This window comes from Urocampus carinirostris, chromosome 10 (genome assembly GCF_059441175.1).
Source record: "Urocampus carinirostris isolate Australia breed hairy pipefish chromosome 10, RoL_Ucar_1.0, whole genome shotgun sequence".
In the NCBI taxonomy this organism is placed as follows: Eukaryota; Metazoa; Chordata; class Actinopteri; order Syngnathiformes; family Syngnathidae; genus Urocampus; species Urocampus carinirostris.
In genome coordinates, this window is record NC_142358.1 from 14,040,624 (window position 1) to 14,056,948 (window position 16,325).

General features: G+C 39.7%; 1 protein-coding gene and 19 non-coding genes across 21 annotated transcripts in view; 19 read left to right on the forward strand and 1 right to left on the reverse strand.

Annotated features, from left to right (window-relative positions):
• Positions 1-16,325, reverse strand: part of caln1 (calneuron 1) — a 69,077-nt gene that overhangs the window by 18,490 nt on the left and 34,262 nt on the right. The gene's annotated exons all lie outside the window — the stretch shown is intronic.
• Positions 212-284, forward strand: trnak-uuu (transfer RNA lysine (anticodon UUU)). The gene has a single exon. It is a non-coding gene; the product is annotated as a tRNA-Lys (tRNA).
• Positions 1,147-1,219, forward strand: trnak-uuu (transfer RNA lysine (anticodon UUU)). The gene has a single exon. It is a non-coding gene; the product is annotated as a tRNA-Lys (tRNA).
• Positions 1,459-1,531, forward strand: trnak-uuu (transfer RNA lysine (anticodon UUU)). The gene has a single exon. It is a non-coding gene; the product is annotated as a tRNA-Lys (tRNA).
• Positions 1,764-1,836, forward strand: trnak-uuu (transfer RNA lysine (anticodon UUU)). Its single transcript has one exon. It is a non-coding gene; the product is annotated as a tRNA-Lys (tRNA).
• Positions 2,350-2,422, forward strand: trnak-uuu (transfer RNA lysine (anticodon UUU)). Its single transcript has one exon. It is a non-coding gene; the product is annotated as a tRNA-Lys (tRNA).
• trnak-uuu (transfer RNA lysine (anticodon UUU)) lies at positions 2,663-2,735 on the forward strand. The gene has a single exon. It is a non-coding gene; the product is annotated as a tRNA-Lys (tRNA).
• Positions 3,287-3,359, forward strand: trnak-uuu (transfer RNA lysine (anticodon UUU)). The gene has a single exon. It is a non-coding gene; the product is annotated as a tRNA-Lys (tRNA).
• On the forward strand, positions 3,599-3,671 carry trnak-uuu (transfer RNA lysine (anticodon UUU)). The gene has a single exon. It is a non-coding gene; the product is annotated as a tRNA-Lys (tRNA).
• Positions 3,913-3,985, forward strand: trnak-uuu (transfer RNA lysine (anticodon UUU)). The gene has a single exon. It is a non-coding gene; the product is annotated as a tRNA-Lys (tRNA).
• On the forward strand, positions 4,227-4,299 carry trnak-uuu (transfer RNA lysine (anticodon UUU)). Its single transcript has one exon. It is a non-coding gene; the product is annotated as a tRNA-Lys (tRNA).
• On the forward strand, positions 4,853-4,925 carry trnak-uuu (transfer RNA lysine (anticodon UUU)). The gene has a single exon. It is a non-coding gene; the product is annotated as a tRNA-Lys (tRNA).
• On the forward strand, positions 5,167-5,239 carry trnak-uuu (transfer RNA lysine (anticodon UUU)). The gene has a single exon. It is a non-coding gene; the product is annotated as a tRNA-Lys (tRNA).
• On the forward strand, positions 5,480-5,552 carry trnak-uuu (transfer RNA lysine (anticodon UUU)). Its single transcript has one exon. It is a non-coding gene; the product is annotated as a tRNA-Lys (tRNA).
• Positions 5,793-5,865, forward strand: trnak-uuu (transfer RNA lysine (anticodon UUU)). Its single transcript has one exon. It is a non-coding gene; the product is annotated as a tRNA-Lys (tRNA).
• trnak-uuu (transfer RNA lysine (anticodon UUU)) lies at positions 6,415-6,487 on the forward strand. The gene has a single exon. It is a non-coding gene; the product is annotated as a tRNA-Lys (tRNA).
• trnak-uuu (transfer RNA lysine (anticodon UUU)) lies at positions 7,350-7,422 on the forward strand. Its single transcript has one exon. It is a non-coding gene; the product is annotated as a tRNA-Lys (tRNA).
• Positions 7,662-7,734, forward strand: trnak-uuu (transfer RNA lysine (anticodon UUU)). The gene has a single exon. It is a non-coding gene; the product is annotated as a tRNA-Lys (tRNA).
• On the forward strand, positions 7,967-8,039 carry trnak-uuu (transfer RNA lysine (anticodon UUU)). Its single transcript has one exon. It is a non-coding gene; the product is annotated as a tRNA-Lys (tRNA).
• trnak-uuu (transfer RNA lysine (anticodon UUU)) lies at positions 8,279-8,351 on the forward strand. Its single transcript has one exon. It is a non-coding gene; the product is annotated as a tRNA-Lys (tRNA).

Below are 16,325 nucleotides of genomic sequence, written 5' to 3' on the forward strand. Positions count from 1 at the left end.
CCTGGGTTTCACTCAGGTCACATCTCTCTGAACGATCCATTTACCAAGTACCTTTGTAAAGGCAGTATCCAGATATTGGTTAATCAACAAGCGGACACAGTACCAAAAATGACTGAAGTTCAGTTTTTTATTGAGATAAACCAAAAAAGAACATCAGTAAATGCACATTTTGGCACAAGGGCAAAAAAGGCGACAAAGCAGCTCTTTTCAAGCCTGGGTAGCTCAGTTGGTAGAGCATCAGACTTTTAATCTGAGGGTCCAGGGTTCAAGTCCCTGTTCAGGTGATATTGATATTGAAAACAACATAGTGGTCTTGGGCTTCACCCAAGTCAGATCTCTCTTAAGTATCCACTTACCAAGTTAGATGGTCAAGGCCACTTAAAAATCTTGGTTGAGCACCATTTAAACAGCACCAGAAATTACTGAAGTTCAGGTTTTTATTGAGATAAACCAATAAAGAACATCAGTAAATTCACATTTAGGCACCAGGGCAATAAATAAAGTAGGCGACAAGCAGTTTCTCTACAAGCCTGGGTAGCTTAGTTGGTAGAGCATCAGACTTTTAATCTGAGGGCCCAGGTTTCAAGTCCCTGTTCAGGTGACTCTGTTATTGAAAACAATAGAACGGTCCTCGGTTTCACTCAGGTCACATTTCTCTGAACGATCCATTTACCAAGTACGTCGGTAAAGGCCTGATCCAGATATTGGTTAATCCAGAAGCGGAACAGTACCAGAAACTACTGAAGTTTGTTTTTTTATTGAGATAAAGAACATCAGTAAATGCACATTTTGGCACCAGGGCAAAAAAAAGGCGACAAAGCAGTTGTTTTCAAGCCTGGGTAGCTCAGTTGGTAGAACATCAGACTTTTAATCTGAGGGGTCAGGGTTCAAGTCCCTGTTCAGGTGACTTTGTTATTGAAAACAACAAAGTGGACCTGGGTTTCACTCAGGTCACATCTCTCTGAACGATCCATTTACCAAGTACGTTGGTAAAGGCAGTATCCAGATATTGGTTAATCACCAAGCGGACACAGTACCAGAAATTAATGAAGTTCAGGTTTTTATTGAGATAAACCAATAAAGAACATCAGTAAATGCACATTTTGGCACCAGGGGGAAAAAAGGCGACAAAGCAGTTGTTTTCAAGCCTGGGTAGCTCAGTTGGTAGAGCATCAGACTTTTAATCTGAGGGTCCAGGGTTCAAGTCCCTGTTCAGGTGACTTTGATATTGAAAACAACATAGTGGTCTTGGGCTTCACCCAATTCACATCTCTCTTGAAGATCCACTTAACAAGTGCAATGATCAAGGCCATTTAAAGATCTTGTTTGAACACCCTTTAAACAGTACCAGAAATTACTGAAGTTCAGTTTTTAATTGAGATAAACCAATAAAGATCATCAGTAAATGCACATTTTGGCACCAGGGCAAAAAAAAGGCGACAAAGCAGCTGTTTTCAAGCCTGGGTAGCTCAGTTGGTAGAGCATCAGACTTTTAATCTGAGGGTCCAGGGTTCAAGTCCCTGTTCAGGTGACTCTGTTATTGAAAACAACAGAACGGTCCTGGGTTTCACTCAGGTCACATTTCTCTGAACGATCCATTTACCAAGTACGTCGGTAAAGGCCTTATCCAGATATTGGTTAATCCAGAAGCGGAACAGTACCAGAAACTACTGAAATCTGTTTTTTAATTGAGATAAAGAACATCAGTAAATGCACATTTTGGCACCAGGGCAAAAAAAAGGCGACAAAGCAATTGTTTTCAAGCCTGGGTAGCTCAGTTGGTAGAGCATCAGACTTTTAATCTAACGGTCCAGGGTTCAAGTCCCTGTTCAGGTGACATTGATATTGAAAACAACAAAGTGGTCTTGGGCTTCACCCAAGTCAGATCTCTCTTAAAGATCCTCTTAACAAGTACGATGGTCAAGGCCACTTAAAGTTCTTGGTTGAGCACCATTAAAACAGTACCAGAAATGACTGAAGGTCAGTTTTTTATTGAGATAAACCACTAAAGATTATCAGTAAATGCCCATTTTGGCACCAGGGCAAAAAATAAAGTAGAGCATCAGACTTTCAATCTGACGGTCCAGGGTTCAAGTCCCTTTTCAGGTGACATTGATATTGAAAACAAAAAAGTGGTCCTGGGCTTCACTCAAGTCACATCTCACTGAAAGATCCATTTACCAAGTACGTTGGTAAAGGCAGTATCCAGATATTGGTTAATCACCAAGCGGACACAGTACCAGAAATTACTGAAGTTCAGTGCTTTATTGAGATAAACCAATAAAGAACATCAGTAAATGCACATTTTGGCACCAGGGGAAAAAAAGGCGACAAAGCAGTTGTTTTCAAGCCTGGGTAGCTCAATTGGTAGAGCATCAGACTTTTAATCTGAGGGTCCAGGGTTCAAGTCCCTGTTCAGGTGACTTTGTTATTGAAAACAACAAAGTGGTCCTGGGTTTCACTCAGGTCACATCTCTCTGAACGATCCATTTACTAAGTACGTTGGTAAAGACAGTATCCAGATATTGGTTAATCACCAAGCGGACACAGTACCAAAAATGACTGAAGTTCAGTTTTTTATTGAGATAAACCAAAAAAGAACATCAGTAAATGCACATTTTGGCACCAGGGGAAAAAAAGGCGACAAAGCAGTTGTTTTCAAGCCTGGGTAGCTCAATTGGTAGAGCATCAGACTTTTAATCTGAGGGTCCAGGGTTCAAGTCCCTGTTCAGGTGACATTGATATGGAAAACAACATAGTGGTCTTGGGCTTCACCCAAGTCAGATCTCTCTTAAGTATCCACTTAACAAGTGCGATGGTCAAGGCCATTTAAAGATCTTGTTTGATCACCCTTTAAACAGTACCAGAAATTACTGAAGTTCAGTTTTTAATTGAGATTAACCAGTAAAGAACATCAGTAAATGCACATATTGGGACCAGGGCAAAAAAGGCGACAAAGCAGCTGTTTTCAAGCCTGGGTAGCTCACTTGGTAGAGCATCAGACTTTTAATCTGAGGGTCCAGGGTTCAAGTCCCTGTTCAAGTGACTTTGTTATTGAAAACAACAAAGTGGTCCTGGGTTTCACTCAGGTCACATCTCTCTAAACGATCCATTTAACAAGTACCTTTGTAAAGGCAGTATCCAGATATTGGTTAATCACCAAGCGGACACAGTACCAAAAATGACTGAAGTTCAGTTTTTTATTGAGATAAACCAAAAAAGAACATCAGTAAATGCACATTTTGGCACCAGGGCAAAAAAAAGGCGACAAAGCAGCTCTTTTCAAGCCTGGGTAGCTCAGTTGGTAGAGCATCAGACTTTTAATCTGAGGGTCCAGGGTTCAAGTCCCTGTTCTGGTTATATTGATATTGAAAACAACATAGTGGTCTTGGGCTTCACCCAAGTCAGATCTCTCTTAAGTATCCACTTACCAAGTGCAATGATCAAGGCCATTTAAAGATCTTGTTTGAACACCCTTTAAACAGTACCAGAAATTACTGAAGTTCAGTTTTTAATTGAGATAAACCAATAAAGATCATCAGTAAATGTACATTTTGGCACCAGGGCAAAAAAAAGACGACAAAGCAGCTGTTTTCAAGCCTGGGTAGCTCAGTTGGTAGAGCATCAGACTTTTAATCTGAGGGTCCAGGGTTCAAGTCCCTGTTCAGGTGACTCTGTTATTGAAAACAACAAAATGGTCCTGGGTTTCACTCAGGTCACACCTCTCTGAAAGATCCATTTACCAAATATGTCGGGAAAGGCAATATCCGGATATTGGTTAATCACCATGCGGAACAGTACCAGAAATTACTGAAGTTTGGTTTTTCTATTAAGACAAACCAATTAAGAACATCAATGAATGCACATTTTGGCACCAGGGCAAAAAAAAGGCGACAAAGCAGTTTTTTTCAAGCCTGAGTAGCTCAGTTGGTAGAGCATCAGACTTTTAATCTGAGGGTCCAGGGTTCAAGTCCCTGTTAAGGTGACTTTGTTATTGAAAACAACAAAGTGGACCTGGGTTACACTCAGGTCACATCTCTCTGAACGATCCATTTACCAAATATGTCGGGAAAGGCAATATCCAGATATTGGTTAATCACCATGCGGAACAGTACCAGAAATTACTGAAGTTTGGTTTTTCTATTGAGACAAACCAATTAAGAACATCAATGAATGCACATTTTGGCACCAGGGCAAAAAAAAGGCGACAAAGCAGTTTTTTTCAAGCCTGGGTAGCTCAGTTGGTAGAGCATCAGACTTTTAATCTGAGGGTCCAGGGTTCAAGTCCCTGTTAAGGTGACTTTGTTATTGAAAACAACAAAGTGGACCTGGGTTACACTCAGGTCACATCTCTCTGAACGATCCATTTACCAAATATGTCGGGAAAGGCAATATCCAGATATTGGTTAATCACCATGCGGAACAGTACCAGAAATTACTGAAGTTTGGTTTTTCTATTGAGACAAACCAATTAAGAACATCAATGAATGCACATTTTGGCACCAGGGCAAAAAAAAGGCGACAAAGCAGTTTTTTTCAAGCCTGGGTAGCTCAGTTGGTAGAGCATCAGACTTTTAATCTGAGGGTCGGGGTTCAAGTCCCTGTTAAGGTGACTTTGTTATTGAAAACAACAAAGTGGACCTGGGTTTCACTCAGGTCACATCTCTCTGAACGATCCATTTACCAAGTACGTTGGTAAAGGCAGTATCCAGATATTGGTTAATCAACAAGCGGACACAGTACAGAAAATGACTGAAGTTCAGTTTTTTATTGAGATAAACCAAAAAAGAACGTCAGTAAATGCAAATTTTGGCACCAGGGCAAAAAAAGGCGACAAAGCAGTTGTTTTCAAGCCTGGGTAGCTCAGTTGGTAGAGCATCAGACTTTTAATCTGATGGTCCAGGGTTCAAGTCCCTGTTCAGGTGACTCTGTTATTGAAAACAACAAAATGGTCCTGGGTTTCACTCAGGTCACATCTCTCTGAAAGATCCATTTACCAAATATGTCGGGAAAGGCAATGTCCGGATATTGGTTAATCACCATGCGGAACAGTACCAGAAATTACTGAAGTTTGGTTTTTCTATTGAGACAAACCAATTAAGAACATCAATGAATGCACATTTTTGCACCAGGGCAAAAAAAAGGCGACAAAGCAGTTTTTATCAAGCCTGGGTAGCTCAGTTGGTAGAGCATCAGACTTTTAATCTGAGGGTCCAGGGTTCAAGTCCCTGTTCAGGTGACTTTGTTATTGAAAACAACAAAGTGGTCCTGGGTTTCACTCAGGTCACATCTCTCTGAATGATCCATTTACCAAGTACATTGGTAAAGGCAGTATCCAGATATTGGTTAATCACCAAGCCGACACAGTACCAAAAATGACTGAAGTTCAGTGCTTTATTGAGATACACCAAAAAAGAACATCAGTAAATGCACATTTTGGCACCAGGGGAAAAAAAGTCGACAAAGCAGTTGTTTTCAAGCCTGGGTAGCTCAATTGGTAGAGCATCAGACTTTTAATCTGAGGGTCCAGGGTTCAAGTCCCTGTTCAGGTGACTTTGTTATTGAAAACAACAAAGTGGTCCTGGGTTTCACTCAGGTCACATCTCTCTGAACGATCCATTTACTAAGTACGTTGGTAAAGACAGTATCCAGATATTGGTTAATCACCAAGCGGACACAGTACCAAAAATGACTGAAGTTCAGTTTTTTATTGAGATAAACCAAAAAAGAACATCAGTAAATGCACATTTTGGCACCAGGGGAAAAAAAGGCGACAAAGCAATTGTTTTCAAGCCTGGGTAGCTCAATTGGTAGAGCATCAGACTTTTAATCTGAGGGTCCAGGGTTCAAGTCCCTGTTCAGGTGACATTGATATTGAAAACCACATAGTGGTCTTGGGCTTCACCCAAGTCAGATCTCTCTTAAGTATACACTTAACAAGTGCGATGGTCAAGGCCATTTAAAGATCTTGTTTGATCACCCTTTAAACAGTACCAGAAATTACTGAAGTTCAGTTTTTAATTGAGATTAACCAGTAAAGAACATCAGTAAATGCACATTTTGGGACCAGGGCAAAAAAGGCGACAAAGCAGCTGTTTTCAAGCCTGGGTAGCTCACTTGGTAGAGCATCAGACTTTTAATCTGAGGGTCCAGGGTTCAAGTCCCTGTTCAGGTGACTTTGTTATTGAAAACAACAAAGTGGTCCTGGGTTTCACTCAGGTCACATCTCTCTGAACGATCCATTTACCAAGTACCTTTGTAAAGGCAGTATCCAGATATTGGTTAATCACCAAGCGGACACAGTACCAAAAATGACTGAAGTTCAGTTTTTTATTGAGATAAACCAAAAAAGAACATCAGTAAATGCACATTTTGGCACCAGGGCAAAAAAGGCGACAAAGCAGCTCTTTTCAAGCCTGGGTAGCTCAGTTGGTAGAGCATCAGACTTTTAATCTGAGGGTCCAGGGTTCAAGTCCCTGTTCAGGTGATATTGATATTGAAAACAACATAGTGGTCTTGGGCTTCACCCAAGTCAGATCTCTCTTAAGTATCCACTTACCAAGTTAGATGGTCAAGGCCACTTAAAAATCTTGGTTGAGCACCATTTAAACAGCACCAGAAATTACTGAAGTTCAGGTTTTTATTGAGATAAACCAATAAAGAACATCAGTAAATTCACATTTAGGCACCAGGGCAATAAATAAAGTAGGCGACAAGCAGTTTCTCTACAAGCCTGGGTAGCTTAGTTGGTAGAGCATCAGACTTTTAATCTGAAGGCCCAGGTTTCAAGTCCCTGTTCAGGTGACTCTGTTATTGAAAACAACAGAACGGTCCTCGGTTTCACTCAGGTCACATTTCTCTGAACGATCCATTTACCAAGTACGTCGGTAAAGGCCTGATCCAGATATTGGTTAATCCAGAAGCGGAACAGTACCAGAAACTACTGAAGTTTGTTTTTTTATTGAGATAAAGAACATCAGTAAATGCACATTTTGGCACCAGGGCAAAAAAAAGGCGACAAAGCAGTTGTTTTCAAGCCTGGGTAGCTCAGTTGGTAGAACATCAGACTTTTAATCTGAGGGGTCAGGGTTCAAGTCCCTGTTCAGGTGACTTTGTTATTGAAAACAACAAAGTGGACCTGGGTTTCACCCAGGTCACATCTCTCTGAACGATCCATTTACCAAGTACGTTGGTAAAGGCAGTATCCAGATATTGGTTAATCACCAAGCGGACACAGTACCAGAAATTAATGAAGTTCAGGTTTTTATTGAGATAAACCAATAAAGAACATCAGTAAATGCACATTTTGGCACCAGGGGGAAAAAAGGCGACAAAGCAGCTGTTTTCAAGCCTGGGTAGCTCAGTTGGTAGAGCATCAGACTTTTAATCTGAGGGTCCAGGGTTCAAGTCCCTGTTCAGGTGACTTTGATATTGAAAACAACATAGTGGTCTTGGGCTTCACCCAAGTCACATCTCTCTTGAAGATCCACTTAACAAGTGCAATGATCAAGGCCATTTAAAGATCTTGTTTGAACACCCTTTAAACAGTACCAGAAATTACTGAAGTTCAGTTTTTAATTGAGATAAACCAATAAAGATCATCAGTAAATGCACATTTTGGCACCAGGGCAAAAAAAAGGCGACAAAGCAGCTGTTTTCAAGCCTGGGTAGCTCAGTTGGTAGAGCATCAGACTTTTAATCTGAGGGTCCAGGGTTCAAGTCCCTGTTCAGGTGACTCTGTTATTGAAAACAACAGAACGGTCCTGGGTTTCACTCAGGTCACATTTCTCTGAAAGATCCATTTACCAAGTACGTCGGTAAAGGCCTTATCCAGATATTGGTTAATCCAGAAGCGGAACAGTACCAGAAACTACTGAAATTTGTTTTTTAATTGAGATAAAGAACATCAGTAAATGCACATTTTGGCACCAGGGCAAAAAAAAGGCGACAAAGCAATTGTTTTCAAGCCTGGGTAGCTCAGTTGGTAGAGCATCAGACTTTTAATCTAACGGTCCAGGGTTCAAGTCCCTGTTCAGGTGACATTGATATTGAAAACAACAAAGTGGTCTTGGGCTTCACCCAAGTCAGATCTCTCTTAAAGATCCTCTTAACAAGTACGATGGTCAAGGCCACTTAAAGTTCTTGGTTGAGCACCATTAAAACAGTACCAGAAATGACTGAAGTTCACTTTTTTATTGAGATAAACCACGAAAGAACATCAGTAAATGCACATTTTGGCACCAGGGGGAAAAAAAGGCGACAAAGCAGCTCTTTTCAAGCCTGGGTAGCTCAGTTGGTAGAGCATCAGACTTTTAATCTGAGGGTCCAGGGTTCAAGTCCCTGTTCTGGTGACTTTGATATTGAAAACAACATAGTGGTCTTGGGCTTCACCCAAGTCAGATCTTTCTTAAAGATCCACTTGACAAGTGTGATGGTCAAGGCAATTTAAAGACCTTGGTTGAGCACCATTTAAACAGTACCAGAAATTACTGAAGTTTATTTTTTTTTCTTGAGATAAACCAATAAAAAACATCAGTGAATGCACATTTTGGCACCAAGGCAAAAAAAAGGCGACAAAGCAACTGTGTTCAAGCCCGGGTAGCTCAGTTGGTAGAGCATTAGACTTTTATTCTGAGGGTCCAGGGTTCAAGTCCCTTTTCAGGTGACTTTGATATTGAAAATAACAAAGTGGTCTTGAGTTTCACTCAAGTCAGATCTCTCTTAAAGATCCACTTAACAAGTACGATGATCAAGGCCACTTAAAGATCTTGGTTGAGCACCATTTAAACAGCACCAGAAATTTCTGAAGTTCAGTTTTTTATTGAGATAAACCAATAAGGGTCCGGGGATCAAGTGCCTGTTAAGGTGACTTTGATATTGAAAACAACATAGTGGTCTTGGGCTTCACCCAAGTCACATCTCTCTTAAAGATCCATTTACCAAATATGTCGGTAAAGCCGTCGGTAAATGTGCATTCACTGATGTTCTTAATTAGTTTATCTCAAAAGAAGAACTGAACTTCCGTAATTTCTGGTCATAATAATAATTTCTCAGAAACTGTAAAATACTGTATCTAACATGATTAAATAATGTGGTCATTTTTTGATGACTCAAAAAATTATAGTTATAATGATGTAAGATATGATAATTTGTATATGATTGATTGAAGCAGCAATGCAACGCAGTGGTTAGTGCGTGTGCAGCACAGTTCTGAGGTCATGAGATCGAATCTTCCTGTATGGGGTTTGCATGTTCTCCCCGTGCTTGCGTGGGTTTTCAAAAACATCAATGACAGGTTAATTCACCGTTCCAAATTGTCCCTAGGTGTGAAAGAGCAGTGAGTTGTCTGTCTCTGTGTGCTCTGTGACTAGCTGGCAACCCCTGCCCACTGCCTGAAGAAAGCTGGGATGGGCTCCAGCACCCCTGCGACCCTACTGAGGATATGCGGTGCAGATAATGGATGGATGGATGGATGGATGGATGGATGGATGGATGGATGATTGATTGAAGAGGCATCCAAAGTTATTTTGGGGGCAGGTCTTTTAGAAGCCTTTGGTTTTGACCTGTCATCCTTTTTTTTCTTTTCATGTGATATGTCCATTCTGTGATGTGATATTTGTATTAACATGACTGACAATGAAAGAAATGAATGAAATACAAAACATATATAAAAGTTATGCACATTATTTCCGTGAACATATTGGCACATACTGTCCATGCACTGTTACTGTATAGTATTGTTGCCATTTTCACCATGCAAAGAAGAAAATTAAAGCTTTAATAACACCTCCTTTTTGGTCACGGTTCTTCTTTGGGTGTTTAACTCGATGATACTTCAGCAGGGGGCTAGAACCTTTTTCAAGCTGAGACCTTTTTGTTACTGATTAGCGCAAAGGGCACCCAGTCTGATATGAATTTCTAAAATAGCAATTTAGCTAGATGGCTTGCTAAATAGCTAAAAAAGAAGCTTGGTAGTTAGCTAGAAAAGTAAACAGGTAAAAACGAAAAGGGAGCTAGAGAACCAGCTAAATATTTAAAAGCCAACTAAATAGACGGATAAAAAAATAGAAAAAAAATTACATAGCTAGCTAGAAAAGAGGTAAAAATTAGCTTGATAAATAGAAAAAAAAAATCAAATGTTAGCTCGATAGCATGCACAAAAATGTCAATAGCTAAAAATGTAAGAAGATACTTAGCTACAAAGCTAAAAAACGTAGCCAGATGGATAGCTGAAAAATACTGAACATTTCTTGCTCATTCACTTTATGAAACCCATAATTTGGAATTTAGTTTGTTGTATTTCCTGTTAAAAAAAGAATAAAGTGATGGCTATGTCATGATTTGCCCATTGCTCTCACCTGCGCTCACTCGTTTAGTCCCAGTTGCTGCTCGTTTCCTGATTGGTTCCCCTCCCATTTAAACACGTCTTTCTCATTCACACCTTGTCAGTCCGTCTGCGAACCTTTGATCCCAACCTGTATTGATCCCCGATCCAAGCTCCATTCTCTTGTCCTGGCTACCCGTATCCTGATTCTGTTTCCTGTATTGATCCCTGATCCAAGCTCCGTTCGCCTGTCCTGGCTACCCATATCCGACCCATATCCGTTTCCTGTATCAATCCCCGATCCCTGACTTCCCGCTCGTCCCGGCTAGCCGACTGGCTCTGATCTCCGATCCAAGCTCCGTTCTCCTGTCCCGGCTGCCGACTTGTTCTGATCTCTGACCACGCTTCGTTCGCGAGGGCTTTCCGCTCCTCCTGCCCTGCAAGCACAAGTCTTTTTCCTCTCGCACTGACTCTCCCGATCCCTTAATAAAGCATTGTGTGAAATGTTACTCATTTGGGTCCCCTGCTTGTACCGGTCGTGACGGAATGAATACATTTGTTTAATACACAACTAGATTCTCATTCTATTCTCTTTTTTTATTTGCTTGAGAATAATGATCAATTCTTGATTTTTTTCTGTCCATGAAGCTCAATAACTGGTATTTGTTTTGGGGAAATTCCTAAAATATCAACTTTATGTTATTACTATAGTATTACCAGGTTAATTATTAAAAATAGAATTAAATAGACCAACAAAACAAATATTTTACTAGGAAATCACAATGACCGATCAATAGTGAGCTATTTTCAGAACAGGTCCGCGGGCATCTCAACTGTCCTTGGGGGGCACCACACTGGGGACCTCTGTGCTATAGTATCAGTGTGAACAACGTGATATCTGATTTCACTAGTTTTGATGATGACAAAAAGACCCTTTATTTTGTCATGCAGAGCAAAAAGAAGATAAGACTCCGTGAGACTGAGAACTCTGCGAGTCTCCCGACATCATTTAGCAGCTCGAAGGTGAAGAGCAAAGTCATCAATAGCCAATTAGTGTCAGCGTGATTCATTATTAGCGCTATTAAGCTCCGGGGCCCCGTTGCTGGTTAGTCCGCCTTGCCGCAACTGCACACAAACAAACAAACTAATCTTCTGTCTCGCGCGTCTTCATCCTTGGCGGTGATAACAAAATATTTATACTTGAACGAGGAAAAAGGCCTGCAGTTGCACGTAGGAGAAGCGATGATGTTTACCAAATCATTGCGTTACTTTCGTCTCAAAAACAAAATCCTGATCTTTGTGTTATCGAGACACGTGTACACACGCTTTCACATCCCAACTTGATGCAAACTGAATTGCATTTAAATGTGACATCACTAGTTGGCTTAATTTGACACGGAATTCTGTAACTTTTTTTTTTTAATAACTTTTTATTTCTCACACATATTTTGACAGAGGTTTGATTCCACCATCATACATCAACACAAACACAAAATATATACACTTGACACACCCATAAATAACAGAAGAAACAACAGAATTTTTTTTTTTAAATTGTTAATACGGTACAATAAATAAAATTTAAAAAGTTAGGTGTTTAGACATCAAGTAAAAATTGAGTGATAAGCTTCCATCTTTTCTCGAATTGATCAAGTTTCAGTTGAAGTCTTGCAGTGACACGGAATTCTATTTTGCAGGCTGCACCTTGGACGTAATCAGCCCGTTTTTGGGTGTGCTCAAGCACCCCCAAATTTAACTCCAGGATCCTTAAAATTATAGCATTTTTTGTCACAGCTGCCATGGCGCCCAATTGGCCCCGCCCGTGTGGCACCAGCTGCGTTGAAAGAATGGCTAGCCTTCTATTTAAGCTTGGTGCTCTCACTCACCCTTAGTTTGTCCGTCAACGAACCTCTGCCCCGCAAGACGTGAGTTTTGACTCTGTTCGGTTCCCTGCCTGTGTTTCCTGTCCGGTATTGTTCCCGTCTATTTTGTCCTGTATATTATTGATATACAGTTTCGTTCTCGTTTAGTTTGTCCCGTTTAATTTATCCTGTTTCAATATCAATCCTGTCTGTCCCGTCCTGTCCGGTATCGAACCCATCTGTCCGATATAAGCTCGGGCAATTGGTATCGATCTCGTCGGCCTCTGGCTTCCTGTCATTCCATGCCAGACTGCTGCCTAACGTGCATGACTCCCGATATCCCGTCAAAAAAAAAAAAGGCTTGTGTGAGAAACGCCACGCATTTGGGTCCTGATCCTGTTCCGGTTCATGACATTTTTAGAACTCTATTTTCCTTAATAATGTATATGACGGGAAAGGCTTAAATATGATGAAAATGTTACATACATTTTATTTTTAAGTAAAAGAAAACAAAAATATGAAAGGCGCAGCGTGGGAAATACGCCAGAACTTTGAAATGGTTCAGACCATTTTATTCCTAGCACTACTTTCAATATTTAGTTTTTTAGTATTACTATAGTTCTACTTTTTATTATTTTTGTAGAATTGCTGCAGTGACATTGTGTAGTATTTCTGTATTTTTGTAGTAATAGTGTAGTTGTATCTTCATAGAATTTCTGTCGTGATATTTATGAAGCACTATTTTTGTCTTATAGTATTTCTGTAGTACTTTTTTCGTAGTATTTCTGTAGAAGTATTTTTGAAGTGTTCCATTGTAATATATTTGTAATATTTCTGTTGAAGTTTTTTTGAAGTTGTCATGATATCTAACTCAGATCACCTGGAGCAATCATGTGGCGCCTGGGTGGACGCCTACCGATTGGCTCGCACTCCTCTCTTAAGCGCCCTGCGCCCAGAGGGGAGTGTCAGAGCGTACATTCTTGTAACTCTGCGTGTTTCTCCCGATATCCCGTTCGTTTAGAACTCTGCTTACCCGATTCTGCCTGCCTCCGATCTGACCTGTTTCCGTCCCACGTTTTGATCTCTTCTCCAGCCCCGGTAAGCACGACCTGCCTGATTTCCGCACTACGATTGACGACTCGTTCCGAAGTTATCTCACCGGCCATCACGTCTCCAGCAAGCCCTGAACGCTTCCTTAATAAAAGACTAAAACAAATGCTCTGGGGTCCACTGGTCTGTTCTGGTTTTCTGACAGAAGTATTTCCATACTAGTACTGTTGTAGTATTTCTCTAGTATTTTTTCATATTACTTTAGTTGTATTTTTGTAGTATTTTTGTTGTAATATTTCTGTAATAATATTTTGATATCATTGCATTACTGCAATTGTTTTTTTCTCATCAAAAAGAAAACAAAATAATATTATTAGTCCCTGTTTTGAAGCGCTAAATTCAGTTTTGTAGTAATTTTGTAGTATAACGTCAGAACAAGTTTTATTCTATAAAATGTTCCATTACTAATTCACAAATAACTCTCCCTTTATAGAATTTATGTCCAAATTTAAAGCGACACTTTAAAGGGAATGTCTGCTAGCTTAAATGCTAATGCTAAAGGTAAACAGGTATAGGTCAGGTAACAAAATTATTATTGATGTTTTGATCCAATAAAACTCTCTTGGCAATAATGAAGTAATGTGTAAACACACGAAGTTAACAATTTGCAATCATTAAAGGGTCATTAAGTATTATGTGACCCTTCTGCGCTCCATGTCACTTTATTTTGTAGTGTAATAGAAAAAGAGAGCTGCAACACACAAGGAAGAATACAAACTATGGAGATTCCAAGAGACTAAATCCCACCATTTTGCTTATTCTTTTTGTCCATTTTTGTTTTTTGGGGCTACTCATAGTAACAAGATGGCATACAATAATGTCAGTTCCCTCTAGGTGAGCCTCTTTATGTATAAATACGCATTTCTTGTCAAACAATCATTTAAAAAAGGCATCTTTATATGAATGTCCATGTGTTTTTGCTTATTATTCCAATCAATAGTTTTTTTATATAAATTAAGTTTTTTTTTTTTACCAATAATAGGCGTCAAATAATACACAATGTCCCTTTAAATTAGAAGATGGGCGAGTACCAATCTCAGGTATCGTATAGGTGCCGATACCAGCCTTATGTAAAGGTATTAGTACTGTGGCAGATCCCAGTATTGGCTGCCCTCTAGGGGCTGTTTTACAATCATGTTGGAAAAAAATAATCTTAAAATGTTCAGTGAAATTTTGGCTTATTTGACATGAATTTCTTTCTAATTTACGATATTTTGATTAGATTGTCCGGTTAAATAAGAATCTCTGTACCTAAAGTGAGCACAATTACCTAATCTAACACATATGTGATTGATTCAAAATTCATTTTTTCTAATCTTGCTGGAAAAAAAGGTTAAAATGAGCTAAATGAGCTAACATCTTCTAAATCAGTGGTTCCCAAAGTGGGCGGTACCACCCCCCTGGGGGCAATGGAAAGATCTGGAGGGGGCAGTGAGGAAGAAGAGGGCTGTATCGGGGAGGTAGGGGCGCAGCAGTCCGAAGTCGGAAGTTTGAACGTTTGTTTGACAATTTGCACACAACAGGTTAAGGCTGAACGATTAACCGAAATCGAATCGACATTGCGATGTGACGCAGTGCGGTTGTGAAACCGCAAAGCACTGCATTTTTTTTCAAGGTTTTGTAGTGAGTGAGTTTTGGCCAACCACAATTGTTACTGTTCGAGTTTTAGAAGCGCCGAGAGGCAAGTTTTAATAATGGCACAAGCCAATAAACATGATTCAAAGTTTGCAAGCACCACACTATTCCACACCCACTGTGTGAGCTTATTGAGTGTCATGGCAGACTCCGTAAACATAGTCGCAGAGTCAACAACCGTGAAGGAAATGAAGCTTGCACCGAATAAGGGCGGTACATCACTTGTTTGGAGCTATTTTGGTTTTGACAAAGCGGAGGTGAAAGTGGAGACAAAAGAGCAGTGGTTGGGACGGTACTTTAAAAAAGTTATTAGTAATAGTTACTCAGTACTTCTTCCAAAAAGTAACTGAGTTAGCAACTGAATTACTCTATAGTAAAGGTAACTAGTTACCAGGGAAAGTAACTATAGCCATTACTTTTAAAATAAGTTGTATGTCAAAGAATTGTAAACATTCTGAGTAAATACCAAACAATGTGGGGACGTCTTTTCTTGGAGTTTACTTAAAGAGATGCGAATTTCTACTATTTTTAGAAATCCATTTTTTTTTGGCTTGGCTCACTAAGAAGAGACTGCTCTTTCGGGTCCCAAGCGGCTCTTCAGGTTGTTTTTATTGCTTTAATCCCTTTAATCCGCAATTACAATGTAACATTAAGCTCAGTATGACGTAAAAAGGGGGAAAAATATGGAAGAAAAGACAAAAAGGAAACAAGAAATAATACAATAACAAAAGGAAAAAGAGCGATAAACGAAGAAAAAAAGACTAAACTTTACGTGTTTATATGAGCACAATAACACTGAAAAACCTAGGAAATATGCTAGTCGCTATTTTGAATTGTGACATGTTCCGAAAAGACGTAACGCAGACAACTCGAAAAAGAGCGGAAAGCCGCCTCACTGAAAACACCGTCAGGTTTGCGGGGGTATGCTGCTTTTGGCGCTCTGCAGTCAAAGTAATGCACCGCTTTAGAACGTCAGTAGCGGTAACAGCAGTGTAACGGCAGAAAAATTAATCAGTTAGATAATCCCGTTACTGGAAAAAATAATGCTGTTATCCCCAACACCCCAGATGACATAAACGTTTGTAAGTGGAACCGATGAGTAAAATGGAGTGTAACTTGTAACAAAAACATTAATATCACTTTCTTGGTAATTCATGCAGATTCGTTAATTAAGAAAAAGAATCCGAGTACAAAACAGACATATAACACACAATGTAACAAAACTGTGTAAGGCAGAGTGTTGTAATGCCAATGTGTTAACAAATAACGCACACGATATGTGTAACAACTAACAAGATATGCTTACGTCAAAAAATTGTAAGCAAACAATACTATTTGTTTATTAAAACAATTGAAACAAAAAACAAAACAGGTAGCACAAGGTTAACAAAAAC